This window comes from Bombina bombina, chromosome 9 (genome assembly GCF_027579735.1).
Source record: "Bombina bombina isolate aBomBom1 chromosome 9, aBomBom1.pri, whole genome shotgun sequence".
In the NCBI taxonomy this organism is placed as follows: Eukaryota; Metazoa; Chordata; class Amphibia; order Anura; family Bombinatoridae; genus Bombina; species Bombina bombina.
Genome location: NC_069507.1, coordinates 122,109,154 through 122,131,653, shown reverse-complemented (window position 1 = coordinate 122,131,653; position 22,500 = coordinate 122,109,154). Strand labels below are relative to the sequence as shown.

Below are 22,500 nucleotides of genomic sequence, written 5' to 3'. Positions count from 1 at the left end.
ATTATACATACATACATATACATACACACACACACATAAATTTATACACATATATACACACACACACACAGTATCTCACAAAAGTAAGTACACCCCTTACATATTTGTAAATATTTTATTATATCTTCTTATGCAACAACACTGGAGAAATGACACTTTGCTACAATTTAAAGCATGGCTCGACAAACCCAGGAGCCACTGGCTCCTAGAATTTTACCCCTGGCTTTTTGGGTTATTATCCATTTATCTACATACAAATCCAACTGTGCTCCTAAAAATATGCCTGGCTCCTAAATATTCTTACTGGCTCCTAATTTTTGAACATATTCGTCAACCACTGTGAGTGTACCGCCTGTATAATAGTGTAAATTTGCTGTCTCCTCAAAATAACTCACAGTCTCATAGATGTCTAAACCGTTGGCAACAAAAGTGAATACACCCCTAAGTGAAAATGTCCAAATTGGGCCCAATTAGCCATTTTCCCTCCCCGGTATCATGTGACTCGTGTTAAAAGGTCTCAGGTGTGAATGGGGAGCAGGTGTGTTAAATTGGGTGTTTTGGCTCTCACTCTCTCATACTGGTCACTGTTCAACATGGCACCTCATTGGCAAAGAACTCTCTGAGGATCTGAAAAAAAAGAATTGTTGCTCTACATAAAGATGGCCTAGGCTATAAGAAGATTGCCAAGACCCTGAAACTGAGCTGCAGAACGGCGGGCAAGACCATACAGCGGTTTTATAGGACAGGTTCCACTCAGAACAGGCCTCACAATTGTCGACCAAAGAAGTTGAGTGCACATGCTCAGCGTCATATCCAGAGGTTGTCTTTGGGAAATAGACGTATAAGCGCTGCTTGCATAGCTGTAGAGGTTGAAGGGGTGGGGGATCAGCCTGTCAGTGCTCAGACCATACGCCGCACACTGCATCAAATTGATCTGCATGGCTGTCGTCCCAGGAGGCCTCTTCTAAAGATGATGCATAAGAAAACCCGCAAATAGTTTGCTGAAAACAAGCAGACTAAGGACATGGATTACTGGAAGTATGCCGTGGTCCGATGAGACCAAGATAAACCTATTTGGTTCAGATGGTGTCAAGCGTGTGTGGCGGCAAACATGTGAGGAGTACAAAGACTAGTGTGTCTTGCCTACAGTCAAGCATGGTGGTGGGAGTGTCATGGTCTGGGCCTGCATGAGTGCTGCCGGCAATGGGGAGCAGTTCATTGAGGGAACCATGAATGCCAACATGTACTGTGACATACTGAAGCAGAGCATTATCCCCTCCCTTCGGAGACTGGGCTGCAGGGCAGTATTTCAACATAACCCCAAACACACCTCCAAGATGACCACTGCCATGCTAAAGAAGCTGAGAGTACAGGTGATGGACTGGCCAAGCAGGTCTCCAGACCTAAACCCTATTGAGCAACCTCAAATGGAAGGTGTGGTGTCATAAAACCAGAGAATTTATCCCTAGAGTGTTCAAGTAGTTAATTCTTTAATTTACAAACATATTTTAAAATATAGACTAGGCCTCTGGCCTAGTCTTTGTCTAAGAAGGACACTCCCATATAGCCTTTTGATTGGTGTATGGTAGGACACACCTTAAATGAATTAAGTATACAATGGGAGCCAACAGTTAGTATACACACTTTTTTATCTTCCTCACCTCCTGGAAGCAACTGAGAGAGAGAGAGCATTGGAGGACTGAACTGGCTGAGTATATTAGCATTCGTATACATTTTACTTTGGGATAAATTCTCTTGTTCACTATGTTTAGTTAATATTGCTTAATCTGGGTTTGTTTAAAATAGAGTTGCCCCATATAATTTGGACTGTATCTTTATGTTTGTAGCTCTTGGTATTTCTTGAGACTTGTTTTATATTTTGTAGCTTATAGATAATTGTTAATCTTCATACCTATATTATTTGTCTTCCAATAAAATAATTTTAAAAAGTGGACAACCCCTTTGGTTTAATATTCTGGTATTAATTACCACCACATTTTGGCAATCACGAAGTGTAGACATTTTCCATGTAAAATCATTTTTTTTGGAAGATTAAATTATATAGGAATTTATAGTTTAATAAATTGAGGAATATTTCAGGCTTCTTGGCTACTTTTGCTACAAGAGTGTGGTATCTACTAAATATTACTTAACCAGTTTCCATTGTGTTTTTTTTGTAATTTAATTTTTATTTTACATGTTGAATTTGATTCTGAATTAAAAAGCTACAGTCTAAGTGGTCTCTTAGTGAAAAAAAAAAAAAAAAGAAAATATTTGATTTGGTTTTGTAAATACACAAACATTCAGTTTCTACTAATTGTTTTTGTTTTGTTTTGTTTTTTTTGGTTTGTTTTTTTTGAAATATTGAATTTTATTCTGACTTTTTCTGGAATTTGTGTCTGCTCATATTTGCATGGGATTTGAACTTAAAAATATATAGCCTAGTACAATTCAAATTTGGTTTTGTTTGAATTTTCACTTTTGTGAGCAAATGTTTCAAATTGTATGGAAATTGTGTAGAATTTAAAGTTAGGAAAATACAGTTTAACTTGGGGAATATGCTAAGCCATCAGCAGTTTGAAGCATAACAAACTAATAATCTATTTCATTATTTATTTATTTTTTGAAACTTTGTTTGAAAACAGATAGCTTAACTCTTGGGGTATATGTAAAAGCTTAAACAGAAGTTAAAAGTTATTTAAGACTTTCTAATGTCTTTATTTTTTATTTTATTTTTCCCTCTCTTTTTCAATTTCCTTTGTTTTTCTTAATTCTTATTACATTGTTAAAATATTGTGAGCAGATGGTTCAGATTTTTTTTTTTAATTAAGTTTGTATTGAATAAAAAGGTGTGTAACCTTTGTTTGGGTAAAAAAGTTAAAAAGTAAATAAATAAAAATTGCATTTTAAACAACCATTGGTAGACGCTTCTTGTTTACTATTTTATATATCCTGTGTTTAGAGCAGAGGCTGAAACCAAGGATACAATTAAAATTAGCATTTTTGGTTCCAGCCCTTTTGTGGGTATTGTTACATTGCAGTCAGCTTTTAATTAAGTTTTTTTTTTACAATGTGTAACCTTTGAGTAACAAAAAGTAAAACATTTGCATTTTAGGAGCAATTTGATTTTTTTTTTTTTTATATATCCTGTGTTTAAAGTAGATACTTGGAACCAAGCTACAGTTGAAATTAGCATTTCAAAAAGTTCTATAGAAACTACTTGAAACAACCTTTAAAATGTTTTAAGCTCCAATACAGTTATACATATCATTTATTTGCTTTGCTTAAAATATAAGTTTAGATTAATGTGACCCCCCCTGCTAAACAATCAAAATTTAAAATATTACTACAGTTTTCCTCCATTTAATACTATACTTCCATTGCTTTAGCTATTTCTTTTAGTAAAAATATTAAATAATTTAGAAATAATTTAGAATTAATTAGCTTGGAATTTAATGTGGTTACATTTAGTTTAGTATATTCATTCATAGGCAGTAAACAGCTTCCTTATTTATTTTTTTTGTTCACTTTATTTTTGTATTATTTTTTTTTTTATCATTATTTTTATTTTATTTTTATTATTTTTTTTTATTTTTTTTTCCTTCTTCTTTTCTCTCCAATTATTTTGACTAGTAATTGTTGAGGGTCTTACTATTATTTGTAATTATTATTTTTATTATAAGTAGTAGTGTTAATGGTATTGGTACTGGTAGTGAGAATAATGTTAATAACAGTAAATTATTAGTAATTGTTTGTTTTTGTTTTTCTCCTCCTTTTCCCTCTGCTTCTCCTGCTTTAAATTATTTTTGCTATCTTATTTTTGATATAAAACACTTTAATCTTGATACAATTTAGTGTAGCCTCCCATACATTGTATCTATTGCTTAGGTTATAGATACCTATGTAACTGTAACTTTATTTCCTTTTAATTTCACTAATTTTATAACTTGGTAAGGTCATTTTGTTTAAAATAAGCTAACAGTGTTTTACTTAGAATATTTTTTTTTTCTCTTCTTCTGCATACAAATCATAGCAACTGGTACATATTGAACTGTTTCTGCATTACTACTCAGTTTGCTTTGATTTCTTATAATTATTTATTTTATTTTATTTTTCCCTTCTGCTGCTACTTTAATTTGTTTTGCTATCACATTTGGGTTAATTTTGTTTCTCTTGCTTAGGCTATTATATTCAGTGTCTAACCATATTTTAGTCACATGTATTTCTAAATTATATGAATTAATTTTAATTACACAAATTTTATAAGTTGTCAAGGTCATTTCAATTTTTTTTTTAATCAAACATTAGTTAACAGTGTTTTAATTAGATTTTTTTTCCCCTCCTTTTACATATAACAAATAGCTGTTACATACTAAATTATCAGTGGGCTACTATTTATTTTATTGTTATTACAAACAATAGCATTTCTTTCCTATTTTAATTGTAATTCTAGGTAATAATGTCTTTTCCTGGGGCAAAATATTTTTCTGATGCAGTAAGGGAATATTTTAAAGATGATATTAACAAACATGATGGGCCATATATACTTCCAGAACCCTGTGAATCAAAAAATAACACAAATGAAGGTTTTATGGATGTGTTAACACAAATAGTGTTAAACAAAAAGAACTCTAATAAGAAACGTAAAGCATTAGTAGTTCAAGCAGTCATTGCTACAATTGGTGGACTTGCATACATAATAGAAACATTAAAGAAGGAAAATAAAGATCTCACAGGAAAGATGGAAGAGGCACTAAACAATAGAGACTGTCTAAAAATAGCATCACTTAGAACAACGAATATGGTGGAAGAACTAGAGGATGAACTAAGAATAATTGAAGACCAGAGAGATTCATATGAGTAAAATCACAGAGCTTCAAAATATTATAATGGAGCAAAAAAACAAATCTTATATACAGGAAGACAAGGAAGGAAAAGTCATTCCAAGATTATACCCGAATTTGGAGTCGCTATGGCCTAGTAAAAGAGAGGCAAAACAAGATATAGAGCAAGGTCAATTACTACTGCCTGTGCCTTTAGCACCAGTTATAGTATCTGAGACTTTTAATGCACATAAAACACCTACAGGTTTTTCAATGCAGACTCGCCCCATGTCTATGATGGATAAAGACAATTTTCAGAAATGGTGTGGTGCCATGCCTCAGAATGATTTCAACAAGTTCACACATTGGTTTCAGAGGGGAGCTGAGAAGGCACAAAAAGGAGGTCTGTGTTTTGATGAATGGACTGAATTACTAGAATTTGCTCTGGGTCCATTTGCAAGCAGACTATTGGGATTTAACACAAGTGTTTCAGATCAAGCTGGAAGAATAGCTGCAACCTACTTCTACTTAACTAATGTAGAAAAGGAAATTAGCCACATTACAATGAGGCCTACAGATGGCCCCCGGGAGGTAGCACAGAGAATACTCTTCTGGTGCACCCTAAGGCAGCCACAGACACCAATGGTACAGGGATCAGCAGCACATATAGCTTGTGTGCTTGAAGCCCTTCCCCGTGAATGCCAGGAATTTGTGCATCTGTTTGATCAAATGCCTACAGATTTGGAAATGGTATTAACCAGGGCAGATAAGTGGTGGATGGATTACTCACACAAAGATCAAGCATGTGCAGTCTCAGCAGTAAAACCATTTAAAGTAGAAGCAGGTAAGACAATGCAAAGTAATTGGAGAAAAAAACGTGAAGAACCACAGTGGAACAATCGTAATAGAATCAATGGAAACTGGAGAATAAATAGGCGTGCTGATTTACAGCAGGAAAGATACAGTGGTGACTGGAGAAGGAATGAAGTGGCAGAAAATAACAACAAGGAAAGGCACAACGGTGACTGGAGAAGGAATGATATGGAAGATAATAAAGGCAATATGGGATACTGGGACCTGAGAAAGCAGAATGACAGGATGGGAGAAGAAATAGAAGCATTAAAGAGGCAAATAGAGGCAGATAGGAAGCCACAACGTGAGGAAAATAGGACACAATATACTGTAATAAAGGAGGAAGAGAAACACAAATCAGAGTGAAGAGGCCCAACCCCTGCTCAAGACCGCCTCATACATGCAGCTGACCTTGGCATGGATGAGGCAGGTCGGCCCACCATATTTACTTACATTGCAGGGGTGGGAAAAAACATGTTGTTAGACAGTGGTGCAGCGGTTACTATGACAAACAGGGTCACAAATGGGAACAGCTTAGTTAAAATAGTAGGAGTTACAGGGAACCCACAGGAAGTCAGTGCAGGGCTGATAGAGATTAAGGTGGGTGGAGAAACAGTTAAAGTTGAAGCTATAGTTGGATGGCCTGAGGAAATATTAGGGATAGAAGCATTAAAAAAAGGTAAATTTATTGTAGACTTTGCCAACCAATGCTTGTGGAAAAAGGAACCAGGTAGTGAGAAACATGGAGGGACAACACAGACAAATGGTACAGTGTGTCCCATGGCATACATAGTGGCACCAGTAAAAAGCCTAGGAGAAAACAGGCTACAGTTGGAGGGGCGACCAGAATGGTTGAAGCAACTCGTGCAAGCAATTCCAGTATGGGCAAGAGATAAGCTTGATTGTGGGAGAATGGATACAACAGTGCTACTTGAAGGAAAAGATCCACCATGGCAGAAGCAATACCCAGTTCCAAGGGAATCTGTGGTTTCTATTACAGAAATGATAGAGACACTGGAGGAACGTGGAATCATAAAATCTGGAAATGGATATGGATGTAATTCTCCTTGTTGGCCTGTCAAGAAGATGTAGCAAATGGATTCTGGTCAATACCCCTGGAAAAAGAATGCCAATACCGGACTGCATTTACCTGGGAAGGACGGCAGTATGCCTTCACAGTTCTGCCACAAGGGTACTGTGATGCCCCAGCTATTTTCCATACACACATGAAGGAAGCATTATCACAATTCCCACGACCTGAACGTATCATCCAATATGTGGACGATGTGCTTCTTCAGTCTCCAAATATGGAACAACATCAAAAAGATCTGACACTCTTGCTAGAGTGTATTAATAATGCAGGACTAAAATTAAATGGTGCAAAAGCTCAGTTGGCCTGCAAGGAAGTTCATTTCTTGGGAGTAACTATAACTGGAGAGGGTAGAACAATTGATCAGGATAGAGCAAAAGTGATTGCTCAACTACCAATCCCAACTGATCGTACAGCACTACAATCTTTGTTAGGAATGATGGGCTTCTGTAGAGAATTCACTCCAAGATATGCACAGCTGGCTCAACCCTTGTATGAAATTCTTAGAGCAGAAAATTGGGATTGGTCTGATGAACATACTAAGGCTGTTAACCAGTTGAAGACAGAACTAGGTAGTGCACCAACCCTTGCAAGTCCTGACCATGAAAAAGAGTTCAGGTTGTATCCCATCACAATGCCAGATGCACATGGAGTAGTCATTACTCAGACCTGGGGTAACACAGAGCGACCAGTGGCATTCGGATCCCAGACACTTTCAGCTGTGGAACTGAAATTTGGATGGTGTGAGAGAATCATATTGGCCGCATACTGGGCAGTGAAGCGATTTAAATACCTATTTAGCACACAAAATGTAATTATCTGTACCCACCATACACCTTTAAAAGTACTCAGGCAAGGAAGTCTGACAATCAGTCATATTAATAATGCTCGTATACAAAAATGGACAGTGGCATTGCTTGCAGATAACATTTCAACACATGAATTAAAAGAGCCAAAGCAATGGGTAGCTGGAGTTTGTATTAAAGGAAATGCACATGAATGTCAGGTCAACCCAGGACCAACGTGTCACCCAGTATTCAAAGATGCCACTAACTTAATGATGACTAAAGAACCTATTTGGTACACAGATGGTAGTTGTCATCATGTACAAGGAAAAAGAGTTTCAGGGATTGCTGGAGTAAAGATTCAGAGTGATGAGATTTTAGAAGAATTTGGATTCAAGCTAAAAGCTTCCTCAGCACAATATGCAGAGCTAGCAGCTGTTGTGCAAGTTCTTTACCAAGAATCAGGAAAAAGTGACAGGGTGACAATAGTCTTGGACAGTGACTGGGTTTTCAGAGGAACATGTCTGTTGCTGAAATGGTGGGCTAGCAATAAATTCTTGGCTACAGATGGATCAACAGTAAAATTTCACGGTCTTTGGCAAATTGTGGAGACTCTATCCCATGACTTTCAAAGAATCAATATGATTAAAGTACGTGCCCACAAAAGAACAGGGCCTCATCGAATAGGAAATAACCTTGCAGATCATCGAGCAAAACAAGCAGCAAAGTGGGCTGAGGAATGGAAACCAGACTCCGAAGAAAGAAAGCTAACTGTAGCTGCAACAACAAGGGGAGAATCTAAAGTGGTACAAAAGAGAATGCAAGAATTGCAAGAACTTCAAGATGAAGATGCTGAAATTAAAGAACTCAGAATGAGAATAAGAGGAGGAGAGGAAGTACATCATAAAGGGAAAATGATAGTGGAAGAAAAGGGTCTGGTTTGTGTACTAGAAGATGGCTTTCCTGTCTGGGTTGTACCATTCCATATTAGGAAAGACATCCTTAGATGGATACATGGGTCACAAGCAGGAGGACACCCAAAGATAAAAGAAACAAAGGAAAAAATACAGAAGATGGGATGGTGGCATGGACAGAATAAGGACCTTGAAGATTTTTTGGACGGCTGCCTCACCTGTGCTAGATTTGATCGATCTAACAGAAAGAAAAGGGGAGAACTAATGAGACAGCCACCTGTAGGACCATGGGAAAGAATTCAAATTGATTATACTGGACCACTGCCAACAACCACACGAGGGAATAAATACATTTTGATGGTAGTGGATAGTTTTTCAAGATGGATGATCGCAATCCCAACAAGGAACTGTACAGCAGTAACAACTGCCATGAAACTAGTGAATGAAGTAATTACTGTGTGGGGGGGTCCCAAAAGTAATTGATTGTGATAATGGAGCTGCATTTATTGGAAATGTAATGAAGGAAATGTGCAAAATGGTTGGAATAGATCTGAAATATCACATACCTTACCATCCACAGGCAGCAGGTCAAGTTGAACGGATGAATGGGACTGTAAAAAGAGAACTTATGAAATTGGTTGCAGAACATGGGTCAGCCTGGGACACCTATGTACCTTTGGTATGTGCAAGGCTTAGAGCCAGACCCTCTAGATCTACAGGATTTTCACCCTATGAAATCCTTATGGGGAGGCCAATGCCATCCTGGACCAACTGGATGACCATTCCAGCACCAGTGGCATTACAAACTGCAGCCATCACAGATGAATGGGTAAAAGAGCTTGCCACACATCTAGAAATTGTGCACAAAGCAGCAGCAGTAGAAGATGAGAATCAGTACCAGCAACGGAAAAGATGGCATGATGCCTCAGGAGATATAACTACATACCAGGCTGGTGACAGGATTATGGTACAAAACCATGATGAACTTCTACCATGGGGTAGAGCAAGATGGAAGGGTCCATATACGGTCATAGATAGATTAGGGGCTACAGTATACCTGATTGACCATGCAGAAAAAGGAGAAGTCTGGCTGCATGCAAGTCAATTAAAACGATTTAAAAAAAGACAAGGTTAGGGACCCAGCAAACAACATGCCTTAGTAAGTATACATACACCCTAAGACCTAGAAAATCATAATAGTTAGGTCAGGAAAATAAAATGGGTGTAAGTTAAAGGCAGCAAATGATAATTCATTTTGGGAAATTGAGTATGTGGGTAGCAAAAAAAAAAAAAATGAAGAGGGATGAAAATGATTTTTAATAGTCATACCATAAAGTTCCTATAAAGATCTATACATTTCCTGTTTTCTATGCCTTATGTTTATATGCTAACTATATTTTGGTCCTGTTTTGTGTTTTTATCTTCTCTCTTTTACCCAGGGAAATACAGAAGAAATAAGAAGAGAATGAGAAAAATATATTTCCCCATTCACTAATTACAAATTATTAGTTTATTCACAGGCTCGTCAGAAGATTGAGTTCAGAAGAAATGAAACCTAGCCAAGGAGGATGGTGTCTTTTTCTGGCACAACTGATGAGTATAAACTGTATCGGAATGGGAAGAGGGAGACCACCAATTAGACCAGAGGATACAGCATATAAGGGACTTATTTTAAAAGGAATAGAGGATAGATATATACAGGCAGATAGATTTATTTGGCCGAGGGAGTTAAAAGTAAAAGAAATTGGTGACTTACATTTGAATATCATGTTGCCAAATGATAGTATGGGGTTAGCTCTTAGGGCACCAATAAATGTGACCAAGGGACAAGAATGGAACTGGGTGGTTAGAAATGGGCAGGTAACAGCTAATGGAATATTTATAGATCGTGTGAAATTGACTTCAACCTCCCAAGGATACTATAAACATATTAATATCATAGTAAGCAACATATCTTTAAATGAGGGTGGTGAATGGGAGGTTGCCACTATAGCTTCACATCCCAATAAAGAATTGAAATGCAATCTTAACACTGGAGAGGGGTGTGTATTAACAGTAGATGAGGTAACACTTTCAGTACAGAAAAGGGAAAATTGTAAAGATCAGATAAGAATTCCATGGCCAAAAAGGGGAATCATTGTAGTCCCTACACATGAAACTGTGGTACAAGGTGTAGGATGGACATATTACCCCATAATGTTAGATTTTAATTATTTCATGATTCCTTTAAGGTGCTCAAGACAGCAGCGCGAATGGTTCAAAGGAAGGACACAGGAGATTATTGATGAGTGGACAGAAACAAAGAGAAGGGACAAGCGAGATACCATAGCAACAATTTTGGGAGGAGTTGGAACCGGATTAGGTGTGTGGAACTCAGCTGATATCATAGGACTTAATAGCAGAATTAACTCTCTGACAGATGGTTTTGGCCATGCCATGAAAACAGGTGGAGTAGCCGACTCACTTATTGTAGAGAAGTTGGGAGACAATGTAGATGACATACACACCATTGCCCACAATTTACAACTAGTGGAGGAGAACATTGCCGACATCTCAAACAGCATTAAAAATGAAGAAATAGGAGCTGCCATCTTTTGCTCCATGACCGGGAATAAACTATTATCTGATCTGAAGGATACTATAAATGATATAAAAAGAAACAAGTGGACAGAAAAACTTAATGCAACTAAGATCATAGCAACATTAAGGAAAAAAGGTGTGATAGTTACAGAGGACAATTTAAAGCATGCATACATTGAGGGACCAGGACAATGGCTACCGGAAGAATCTGAATCTGGGAGAGTAGGACTAATCCTAGCAATTCCACGTTGGGAAGGAGAAGCGGAACCATTGAATTTTGTGCATAGTATTGGTACTTTTAGCCAAAGCACCTACCAGCAACATTTTCCTTCAAAAAAATTGGCAACTATTACAGAAGTAGTAATTGATGAAGGCTGTTGCAAGAAAGTTCAACATCGATGGCTATGTACCTGCACCTGGGAAACTAGAGACATTGAGAATGGATGGGTGCAGTTTACAAAAGCTGAGCTGGTACGCGAGGTCATTCATATTGGAGATATGGCCTGTTTCATAGGCCATAAGGAGTACAAAACATCAGATGAGACATGCCCAGTGGAAGAAGGGACATGTGTTAGAGTAACAACACCCCTCCATGTTGGAACACATACTGTCTTTCCATCAGGAAACCTCACTACTGACTGCATGAATTTTACTGAGGACACTGTCTGGGAGAATTGGACTTTGAAGCTTTTCCCTCCTATTCCTAAGCTCACTTTGCAGTTACATGAACTAGTACAACGTACTAAACAGCAGCTACGCCCCATCAGCAATTTGCTTGAGCAACAAAATAATGAACTTGAAAAAACTAAAGAAGAAGTTATCCATCCATGGTGGGGAGTACTCACTGAAGTAGAAACACACCCGATAATGAGAACTCTCTCCTTAATGCTTATGTTTATCCAAGTTATAACAACAGCTGTGATACTGTATTTTTGTGTGATACTAAAGAAGATGAAGAGGAAGCTGAAAGCAAGGAACCAAAATGACTTTATTTAAGTGTTATTCTTGTTGTTCAGGCACGACTGCATACTCTTCTAATAAAGTTTACCCATAAATTCACACACAATCACATCCCTCATCAGGTAAGTATGCTTTGCCAAACCCACCGTCATGCACCCACATTTCTCTCTATCTTCTGATAATTTGTTTTTCTGACTTGTAGTAATTTGTTTGGATTGTGTTAGGAGTAATAGTTAGTTTTTATTATTAATTGTATAACATTTAGGTTAGCAGTTGACAGTCCTAGGAAAGTACAGAAGAGCTCAAGTCGCCAAGGGATTTATTCCGGAGGGACGGTGGGTTGAATTTTTCCTATAAGGTTTTCGCTCCCACTGGGTTCTTCTGTATTAATGGGTATAAATAGAAAACGGGGCAACATAGGAGAAATTAAAGTGGGGGAATGTGGTGTCATAAAACCAGAGAATTTATCCCTAGAGTGTTCAAGTAGTTAATTCTTTAATTTACAAACATATTTTAAAATATAGACTAGGCCTCTGGCCTAGTCTTTGTCTAAGAAGGACACTCCCATATAGCCTTTTGATTGGTGTATGGTAGGACACACCTTAAATGAATTAAGTATACAATGGGAGCCAACAGTTAGTATACACACTTTTTTATCTTCCTCACCTCCTGGAAGCAACAGAGAGAGAGAGCATTGGAGGACTGAACTGGCTGAGTATATTAGCATTCGTATACATTTTACTTTGGGATAAATTCTCTTGTTCACTATGTTTAGTTAATATTGCTTAATCTGGGTTTGTTTAAAATAGAGTTGCCCCATATAATTTGGACTGTATCTTTATGTTTGTAGCTCTTGGTATTTCTTGAGACTTGTTTTATATTTTGTAGCTTATAGATAATTGTTAATCTTCATACCTATATTATTTGTCTTCCAATAAAATAATTTTAAAAAAGTGGACAACCCCTTTGGTTTAATATTCTGGTATTAATTACCACCACAGAAGGTGGGGGAGCGCAAGGTCTCTAAGATTCACCAGCTACGTGATGTTGTCATGTAGGAGTGGAAGAAGACTCCAGTGGCAACCTGTGAAGCTCTGATGAACTCCTTGGCCAAAAGGGTTAGGGCAGTGCTGAAAAATAATTGTGGCCACACAACATATTGACACTTTGGGCCCAATTTGGACATTTCCTCTTAAGGGTGTACTCACTTTTGTTGCCAACGGCTTAGACAATAATGGCTGTGTGTGAAGTTATTTTGATGGAACAGCAAATTTACACTGTCATACAGGCTGTACACTTACTACTTTACATTGTAGCAAAGTGTCATTTCTTCAGTGTTGTCACATAAGGTAAAATATTTACAAAAATGTGAGGGGTGTACTCACTTTTGTGAGATAGAGATAGATATATATATATATATATATATTTTTTTTTCATTCTCTCTCTCTAACACAATACAATACACAGGAGGGCACTCCTAGGTCTTTCCATCAATACAATTTCCTTTATTCACATGTAACAAATCATGAGGTTGAAGTTTCAGCTGGTACAGTCAACCTTTTTCAAGACAAATCTACAATTGAATATAACATTCATTAGTCTAAAGTGCTATAAACAATGTGCACAATAGGGAAATGCAAGCGGGATACTTGCCTAGATGTGCTAATTTCATATTCAAATTTGTTTTTAAATTTAGATACAGTGCAATCTGTGTCTCAGTGTTGCAGTCTGAGAAATTTTACTACAGTAATTGTCACTATATTACAGGTACAGATTTTTAAAATACTGTGCTGCGCTAGTGTAAAACTAAACTATTGCACACCTAATATATATGTTAGTTCAAACATGTTTTTAAACACACTGGCAAGTGAACAGAAAGTGAAAACCACGTTAACTTTACAGCAGAGCTCCGGTCCATAACCCTCTGTATAAGCGAGGTAAACCTGTATATGCTATAGTTGATGTGGTTATATAAAGATAATACAGTGTATGTAAAGTGTATTTTACATAGCCAAATCAGGATCCAGAGAGAATATATATATATATATATATATATATATATATATATATATATATATATATATATATATATATATATATATATATAATAGCAGGTGTTCCAGCACTTCAACCTTGATTCTCTATCAAACACCTGGGTGCAGTCCTTGAAAAACAAAGTAATACTTATTGAGTGAAGGGCACTCTCAGGAGTTTTGAAATTGCAAAAAAGATATTTATTTCAGGTAACAACAATTCTTCAAAGTCAACGTTTTGGCTTTCTTAGAAGCCTTCAAGACAAACGACATCTGCAGAATAAAAGAAAAAACAACCAATATATACAAACACACTTTTACAAACTAAGTGAAAGATATACACCCAACACCACTTATTTATTAATTAATTTAAAATCATGTAAAAGGATAAACTTGCGTTCTAGTCCATTGTCACCAGGCCGAGCCCTAAACCACATTAAACACTAACCCAGAATAATTCTCAGACTGATGGAAACACCATTTGAATGACACCTAATCAAGTCAAACAGGTACTAGTTCGTAACATCCAGAAGATGGGGATCAGAATAAGCCAAACTGCGTTTAAAATTACCATAAAGCTGTCAAGAGAAAATGCATACAAAATTAAAAAAACGATCACTATTTTAATATTAGAAATAAATCAAAAAGCACGCTAGTATGTTAGGCGTAGTCAAAAACTGAACGGTACCACGACAAGTCAGACTACAGAAAAAAACAGGACTCATGAGCCCATAACACTGAACATTGATACCATGAGGAATACCATAGTACTAAATATTACGTGTGGCCACTATTAATGAATACACATAGCCATGTCTCATAACATGACAGAACCGTTAACACAGGATATGCCAGAAATGTATAGACCACTGTTATTATCCATGTAGTTATACTACAATGTGTATAGGAACGAAACATATACCAGACCTATACACATATTTAATGCCATATAAAGCAAACCAATATTTAAAACAACTGTAATCAAAACCTTAATTAATAATATAATTAGGTACTACAGTTACACATATGTAAAATAGAGGTATAATGTCACAATAAACATAAATACATTTATCAGCACTCCAAATTAGAGAGCTACTATGTAAACCAGTGATGTAGCAACAAAAAACAGCAACGTTACTGTGTAGCATGTATAACAACCTGGACTTAATAATGCTATGCCCTAAGCGATGGCAAATAGAAAGTAAACACTGACAAAGGAACAGACCCTTCAAGTCTCCAAACAGCACATAACCGCTAAAGTTAAAATGACATAAAGCTATTATTTCAAATGCAACTGCATCTCTTGAAATGAAGGAGAACGCTGAACCCTCAGACCAAATTGCCAAGACGAAGTTGGGTTGCTATAAATGCAGCAATTGTGTTACGTGTAATTCTTTGCTGACTGGACAAAAGTTCCATCACCCACATTCCACCAAAACGTACCCGATTAGGCATAGACTTACCTGTACATCCCATTTTGTGGTATACTTCCTTACATGCCCTTGCGGGAGATATTATGTAGGTAAAACTAGTACCACCTTCCGAGAAAGATTGGCAAACCATAAGAGTGCCATCAGGGCCGCACTGAAAGAAGGACTTTCTGATCAACCAGTAGTCCGACATTTTCTGGAGTCTAATCATCCTATATCCTCCCTAAGAGCTATGCTGATTGATATGGTAGTCCCGCCTAGGAGAAGTGGTGATAGGCACAAAGAACTGTTATGTTGTGAGAGTCGGTGGTTCTACAGACTTAATACACTTAGCCCCCATGGACTTAATGTACACTTGGACTATTCAGTATTTTATTAATTGTGTGTAAATTACAATTTGGCTAGTCTTATGTATTTTGCATATTTATTATTGGTTATATGTCATATCTACGTGTATTTCCATTATCATTTCCTATTTTATTTCATTTTAGTTTATTTTTATTATTTTTATTTTCATCATTATTATATTTAATTTACATCTCCCCATTATGTTTATTTTGCAATAGTCTTATTTTCTGTTCACTCTACCATAGACATAACTTAGTACCATTGTATATTTAGTCACCCTGGTGCTGCTGCGGCGTTTGTATATACACCTGTTCATTATTTGACTTTTGCCAGTTTTCTTTTTCATTTGACCCATATAAGGTTATTACTTTGTATAGTCCATTGTGTGGTTTGGCTATGCGCTGCCCTAATGTGCTGGTGATAAATTTGAGGTCATGGTGACTGGTGTATTTTTTCTCTAAAGTAAGAAGTAAGAGTTGTAGCCCAGTTTACTATTGGTCTTATGGTCACTTCCCACTAGGAGGGTTCCGTAGTAATCTCTATGATATATCTCTATTTAGGGTGTTTTTGTTATACCCCTATACTATTGAGTTGGATATACTACATGCTAAATTTGGTTTATTCCTGACATAGGTGAATACAGCACACTCTGTGGGAGATGGTTGCTTAGCAACACTGACACTGTCAGAATCTCGCTATATGTTACATTTTCTTCCTCTCTTTTTGGAGTTAGCGTGTGGTAGTTGGATCGATAACACGTCATTAACTTGAGTTTTCTTTCATGTAATTGGCAAGAGTCCATGAGCTAGTGACGTATGGGATATACAATCCTATCAGGAGGGGCAAAGTTTCCCAAACCTCAAAATGCCTATAAATACACCCCTCACCACACCCATAATTCAGTTTTACAAACTTTGCCTCCTATGGAGGTGGTGAAGTAAGTTTGTGCTAAGATTTCTACGTTGATATGCGCTTCTCAGCATTGTTTAAGCCCGATTCCTCTCAGAGTACAGTGAATGTCAGAGGGACGTGATGGGAGTATCACTTATTGAATACGATGATTTCCCTAACGGGGGTCTATTTCATAGGTTCTCTGTTATCGGTCGTAGAGATTCATCTCCTACCTCCCTTTTCAGATCGACGATGTACTCTCAATTTACCATTACCTCTACTGATAACTGGTTTGGCTATCTGCTATATGTGGATGGGTGTCTTTTGGCAAGTATGTTTTTTATTACTTAAGGCACCCCAGCTATGGTTTGGCACTTTATGCATTTATATAAAGTTCTAAATATATGCATTGTACTTATATGTGCCATGAGTCAGGTTCATGTATTTCCTTCTGCAGACTGTCAATTTCATTAGTGACGCGAGTGTGTCATTTCCGGTTATTATTGGCGTCAAAAAAGTTTTCAGTTACGTTGTGTGTCATACTTGGCGCCAAACTTTTTCATTATTTTAATACCCCATTGATGTTTGCCTCTTGCCTTTTTCTCTATCAGAGGGCTATGCTATTTGCATTTTTTTCCCATTCCTGAAACTGTCATATAAGGAAATTGATAATTTTGCTTTATATGTTGTTTTTTCTTTTACATTTTGCAAGATGTCTCAATCTGATCCTGCCTCAGAAGTATCTGCTGGAGCCTTGCTGCCTGACATCGGTTCAACCAAAGCCAAGTGCATTTGTTGTAAGATTGTGGAAATTATTTATCTGAATGTCATTTGTAATAGTTGTCATAAACTTTTACATGCAGATAGTGTGTCCATCAGTAATAATACATTGCCAGTTGCAGTTCCTTCAACTTCTAATGTACATGATATACCTATGAATTTTAAAGAATTTGTTTCTGATTCTATCCAGAAGGCGTTGTCTGCATTTCCACCTTCTAATAAACGTAAAAGGTCTTTTAAAAACTTCTCATTCAGTTGATGAAATTATAAATGACTAACATAATTTATCCTCCTCTGATGAGGATCCGATTCAGAAGATCCTTCCTCAGACATTGACACTGACAAATCTACTTATTTATTTAAAATAGAGTATATGCGTTCTTTATTAAAAGAAGTGTTAAATACTTTGGATATTGAGGTAACCAGTCCTTTTGACGTTAAGTCTAATAAACGTTAAAATGCTGTTTTTAAACCTCCTGTGGTTTCTCCAGGGGTTTTCCTATTCCTGAGGCTATTTCTGATATGATTTCTAAGGAATGGAATAAGCCAGGTACTTCTTTTATTCCTTCTTCAAGGTTTAAAAAATTGTATCCTTTACCAGCAAATTCTAGAGAGTTTTGGGAAAAAATCCCCAAAGTTGATGGGGTTGTTTCTACTCTTGCTAAACGTACTACTATTCCTATGGAAGATGGTACTTGCTTTAAGGATCCTTTAGATAGGAAACTTGAATCTTATCTAAGGAAAGCCTATTTATATTCAGGTCATCTTCTCAGACCTGCAATTTCTTTGGCTGATGTTGCGGCTGCATCAACTTTCTGGTTGGAGAATTTAGCCCAACAAGAATTGGATTCTGACATATCTAGCATTATTCGCTTACTGCAACATGCTAATCATTTTATTTGTGATGCCATTTTTGATATTATCAAAATTGATGTTAGATCCATGTCTTTAGCTATTTTAGCTAGAAGAGCTTTGTGGCTTAAATCTTGGAATGCTGATATGACATCTAAATCTAGATTACCATCTCTTTCTTTCCAAGGTAATAATTTATTTGGTTCTCAGTTGGATTCTATTATTTCAACTGGGGGAAAAGGGAGTTTTTCTGCCTCAGGATAAAAAACCTAAGGGTAAATCAAAGGCTTCTAACCGTTTTCGTTCCTTTCGTCAAAATAAGGAACACAAACCCAATCCTTTCCCCAAGGAATCTGTTTCCAATTGGAAGCCTTCCTCAAATTGGAATAAATCCAAGCCATTTAAGAAACCAAAGTCAGCCCCTAAGTCCGCATGAAGGTGCGGCCCTCATTCCAGCTCAGTTGGTAGGGGGCAGATTAAGGGTTTTCAAGGATATTTGGATACATTCTGTCCAAAATCAATGGATTCAGAGCATTGTCTCTCAAGGGTATCGAATAGGATTCAGAGTAAGACCTCCTGTGAGAAGGTTTTTTTCTCTCACGTATCCCAGCAAATCCAGTAAAAGCTCAGGCTTTCCTGAAGTGTGTTTCAGACCTGGAGTCTTCAGGGGTAATCATGCCAGTTCCTTTTCAGGAACAAGGTTTGGGGTTTTATTCAAATCTATTCATTGTCCCAAAGAAGGAAAATTTATTCAGACCAGTTCTGGATCTAAAAATTTTGAATCGTTATGTAAGAGTACCAACTTTCAAGATGGTGGCTATAAGGACTATTCTGCCTTTTGTTCAACGAGGACATTATATGTCCACAATAGACTTGCAGGATGCATACCTTCATATTCCGATTAATCCAGAACAGTATCAGTTCCTGAGATTCGCTTTCTAGACAAGCATTACCAATTTGTTGCTCTTCCATTTGGCCAAGCAACAGCTCCAAGAATCTTTTCGAAGGTTCTAGGTGCCCTACTATCTGTAATCAGAGAACAGGGTATTGCAGTGTTTCCTTATTTGGACGATACCTTGGTACTAGCTCAGTCTTTACATACTGCAGAATCTCACACGAATCAACTAGCGTTGTTTCTTCGGAAACCTGGTTGGAGGATCAATTTACCAAAAAGTTTGATTCCTCAGACAAGGGTCAAATATTTAGGCTTCCAGATAGAGACAGAGTCATGGACACTGAATCTAACAGACAAGAGACGTTTGAAATTGGTTGAAGCCTGCCGGCACCTTCAGTCTCAGTCATTCCCTTCAGTGGCTATGTGCATGGAAGTTTTAGTTCTCATGACTGTAGCATCGGACGCGATCCCCTTTGCTCGTTTTCACATGAGACCTCTACAGCTTTGTATGCTGAACCAATGGTGCAGGGATTACACAAAGATATCAAAATTAATATCCTTAAAGGGACATTATACACTCATTTTTTCTTTGCATAAATGTTTTGTAGATAATCTATTTATATAGCCCATAAAGTTTTTTTTTTAAAATTAATGTATAGTTTTGCTTATTTTTAAATAACATTGCTCTGATTTTCAGACTCCTAACCAAGCCCCAAAGTTTTATGTGAATACGCTCGACTACCTACTCCAGCTTGCTCCTGTTTGTGTAAAGGGTCTTTTCATATGCAAAAGAAGGGGGAGGGGGGAGTGTCTTATTTGCCACTTGCAGTGGGCTTTCCAGCTACCTTTTCAACAGAGCCAAACTGACAGCTTCTAAGTAAGTTTTTAAACAGTTTTATACTGGATTTTTATATCAGTATCTGTGCATATTATTCTTTATAGTAGTGTCTATCATATGCAGTTATATGAAAATGAGTGTATACTGTCCCTTTAAATCCCAATTTTCGACACTCTCTGACGTGGTGGATAGATAACCATCGTTTAGTTCAAGGGGCTTCTTTTGTTCGGCCAACCTGGACTGTGATCATAACAGATGCGAGTCTTTCAGGTTGGGGAGCTGTTTGGGAATCTCTGACAGCACAAGGGGTTTGGAAATCTCAAGAGGCGAGATTACCAATCAATATTTTAGAACTCCGTGCAATTCTCAGAGCTCTTCAGTTTTGGCCTCTGTTAAAGAGAGAACCGTTCATTTGTTTTCAGACAGACAATATCACAACAGTGGCATATGTCAATCATCAGGGTGGGACTCACAGTCCACAAGCTATGAAAAAAGTATCCCGGATACTTGCTTGGGCGGAATCCAGCTCCTGTCTAATCTCTGCGGTGCATATCCCAGGTGTAGACAATTGGGAGGTGGATTATCTCAGCCGCCAGACTTTACATCCAGGGGAGTGGTCTCTCCATCCAGATGTGTTTTCTCAGATTGTTCAGATGTGGGGTCTTCCAGAGATAGATCTCATGGCCTCTCATCTAAACAAGAAACTTCCCAGATAGCTGTCCAGGTATGTTCAGGCGGAAGCAGTGGATGCTTCCGCCTGAACACACTTCCTTGGTGTTATCATCCTGCTTACATCTTTCCGCCTCTAGTTCTCCTTCCAAGAGTGATCTCCAAAATCATCATGGAACAATCGTTTGTGCTGCTGGTGGCTCCAGCATGGCCACACATGGTATGGTATGCAGATCTGGTTCGGATGTCCAGTTGCCAACATTGGCCACTTCCGTTAAGGCCGGACTTACTGTCTCAAGGTCCGTTTTTCCATCAGGATCTCAAATCATTCAATTTGAAGGTATGGAAATTGAACGCTTAGTACTAAGTCATAGAGGTTTCTCTGACTCAGTGATTAATACTATGTTAAATCTGTTTCTAGACAGATTTATTATAGAGTTTGAAAGACTTACATTTCATGGTGTTCTTATAAATTCTCCTGGCATTCTTTTAGAATTCCTAGAATTTTACAGTTTCTTCAGGATGGTTTGGATAAGGGTTTGTCTGCAAGTTCCTTGAAGGGACAAATCTCTGCTCTGTTGTATTTCACAGAAAGATTGCTATACTTCCTGATATTCACTGTTTTGTACAGGCTTTAGTTCATATTAAGCCTGTCATTAAAACAATTTCTCCTCCTTGGAGTCTTAATTTGGTTTTGAAGGCTTTACAGGCTCCTCCGTTTGAGCCTATGCATTCTTTGGACATTAAACTACTTCCTTGGAAAGTGTTGTTCCTTTTGGCTATCTCTTCTGCTAGAAGAGTTTTTGAGCTATCTGCTCTCTTTCTTGTGAGTCTCCTTTTCTGATTTTTCATCAGGATAAGGCAGTTTTGCGGACTTCTTTTCAATTTTTACCTAAGGTTGTGAATTCTAACAACATTAGTAGAGAAATTGTTGTCCCTTCCTTGTGTCCTAATCCTAAGAATTATTTGGAAAGATCCTTACATTCTTTGGATGTGGTAAGAGCTTTGAAATATTATGTGGAAGCTACTAAAAATTTCAGGAAGACTTCCAGTTTATTTGTTTTATTTTCTGGTCCTAGGAAAGGTCAGAAAGCTTCTGCTGTTTCCTTGGCTTCTTGGTTAAAGCTTTTTATTTATCAAGCTTATTTGGAGTCGGGTCAGGCCCCGCCTCAGATAATTACAGCTTATTCTACTAGATCAGTCTCCACTTCGTGGGCCTTTAAGAATGGAGCTTCGCTTCAGTTGATCAGATTTGCAAAGCGGCAACTTGGTCCTCTTTGCATACATTTACTAAATTCTACCGTTTTGATGCATTTGCTTCTTCAGAAGCAGTTTTTGGTAGAAAAGTTCTTCAGGCAGCCGTTTCAGTTTGATTCTTCTGCTTTAAGTTTTTTTCTTTCATTTATGAGAATAAACTTATTTTTTTAGGTTGTGGATTAATTTTTTCTGCGAAAAATTGTTTTTTTTATTTTTATCCCTCCCTCTCTAGTGACTCTTGCGTGGAGTTCCACATCTTGGGTATTGCTATCCCATACGTCACTAGCTCATGGACTCTTGCCAATTACATGAAAGGAAACATAATTTATGTAAGAACTTACCTGATAAATTTGTTTCTTTCATATTGGCAAGAGTCCATGAGGCCCACCCTTTTTATGGTGGTTATGATTTTTTGTATAAAGCACAATTATTTCCAAATTTCTTTTGTTGATGCTTTCTACTCCTTTCTTTATCACCCCACTGCTTGGCTATTTGTTAAACTG

The 22,500-nt window shown here is 37.3% G+C and overlaps 1 protein-coding gene across 1 annotated transcript in view; it reads right to left on the bottom strand.

Annotated features, from left to right (window-relative positions):
• The window catches only part of TMX2 (thioredoxin related transmembrane protein 2), a 243,673-nt gene that overhangs the window by 208,816 nt on the left and 12,357 nt on the right, over positions 1-22,500 (bottom strand). The gene's annotated exons all lie outside the window — the stretch shown is intronic.